Source organism: Cynocephalus volans, chromosome 4, assembly GCF_027409185.1.
Source record: "Cynocephalus volans isolate mCynVol1 chromosome 4, mCynVol1.pri, whole genome shotgun sequence".
NCBI lineage: Eukaryota > Metazoa > Chordata > Mammalia > Dermoptera > Cynocephalidae > Cynocephalus > Cynocephalus volans.
This window is the reverse complement of record NC_084463.1, coordinates 148,673,161-148,674,800: the sequence shown is the minus strand read 5'-3', so window position 1 is coordinate 148,674,800 and position 1,640 is coordinate 148,673,161. Positions and strand designations below refer to the sequence as shown.

Below are 1,640 nucleotides of genomic sequence, written 5' to 3'. Positions count from 1 at the left end.
GATTACATATTACCACACAAATTGTTTGTTAATAATTATTGCACTTGTTTGTTTCTAAAATTACACTTGATACACACGGTAGAATTAATATGGCAATATTTGAGCAAGTGATATTTACTAGTAATTCTATTTCTGAAAGTTTAGTTATTCCTGTCCTTATAATTAATACCTATGAGTATCATACAAGATATCTATTTTGTCTCATCTTACGTTCTACAGAGGGAAGAGTTACACGTGGTCTATGTGTCAATCACTTTGTATATTTTATTACCAAGACTGATTTTCAGGTTGCACCAAAGGGAAACATGTTTCTGGCCGAGAGAAATGTGTCTTCTGAGGCCACTTTCACACTCTTGGGCTTTTCAGACCTTCCGGAACTGTGGGTTCCCTTGTTCGTGGTATTTCTGGCAGTCTACAGTTTCAGTGTAGTCGGGAATCTCGGAATGATTATGATCATCAAAATTAACCCCAAATTGCACACTCCTATGTATTTATTTCCTCAGCCACCTCTCATTTGTGGATTTCTGCTATTCTTCCGTCATTGCTCCCAAGATGCTGCTGAACCTAGTTGTGGCAGACAGAACCATCTAATTCTCAGGGCGTATGGTGCAGTTCTTTTTCTTTTGCACCTTTGTGGTCACTGAGTTGATTCTATTTGCTGTGATGGCCTATGATCGTTTTGCGGCCATTTGCAACCCTCTGCGCTACACAGTTGCCATGTCCCAGAAACTCTGTGTCATGCTGGTGGTGGTATCATATGTTTGGGGAGTGGCGTGCTCCTTGACACTCATGTGCTCTGCTTTAAAATTATCTTTTCAGGGCTTCAACACAATCAATCACTTCTTCTGTGAGTTATCGTCCCTGATATCCGTCTCTTGCTCTGATTCTTATCTCACCCAGATACTTCTTTTCACTGTTGCCACCTTTAATGAAATAATCACACTGCTCATCATTCTCACGTCTTATGTGCTCATCATTATCACAGCCCTGAAGATGCATTCAGCTAGTGGATATCGCAAAGTCTTCTCCACCTGTGCCTCCCACCTGACCGCCATCACCATCTTCCACGGGACCATCCTCTTCCTCTACTGTGTGCCGAACTCCAAAAACTCCAGACACACAGTCAAAGTGGCCTCTGTGTTTTACACAGTGGTGATCCCCATGTTGAATCCCCTGATCCAGAGTCTGAGCAATAAGGATGTCAACGTTACAGTCAGCAAGATAATGGACAGAAAATATTTTTCACATTGAATGCATCCATTTTATTTGGTTTCTGCAGAAGGAATTTATTTTTTTAATGAACTGTGCATCAAATTTTATTTAAAAAATAGATTTCAAAGAGAGAAAACATTTTACAATGGAATAAATATGTGATTCTTGTCAGAGAGACTACACTTGGCTCATCTTGATAAAGCAGAGAGGATGAACTACCTTGAATTTGACTTTGCCTATAAAGTCTTAACAATATGATGTAGTTCATTGACAGTTCCAAAAAGCATATAATAGTGTGGACAATATGCTGGTATATTGAATAAGTGTCATAAAGTCTAGTTCCCTCATTTCTTGTTTCCTGGTCGTAGGTGCTAAATTGAACAACTGATTTTGTGTTGTAAACATGGTGAAATAAATGGCACTTGGGA

At 39.3% G+C, this 1,640-nt stretch overlaps 1 pseudogene; it reads left to right on the top strand.

The window, feature by feature from the left end:
* Window positions 1–305: 305 nt before the first annotated feature.
* On the top strand, window positions 306–1,251 carry LOC134376972 (olfactory receptor 5D16-like; annotated as a pseudogene).
* Window positions 1,252–1,640: the final 389 nt, after the last annotated feature.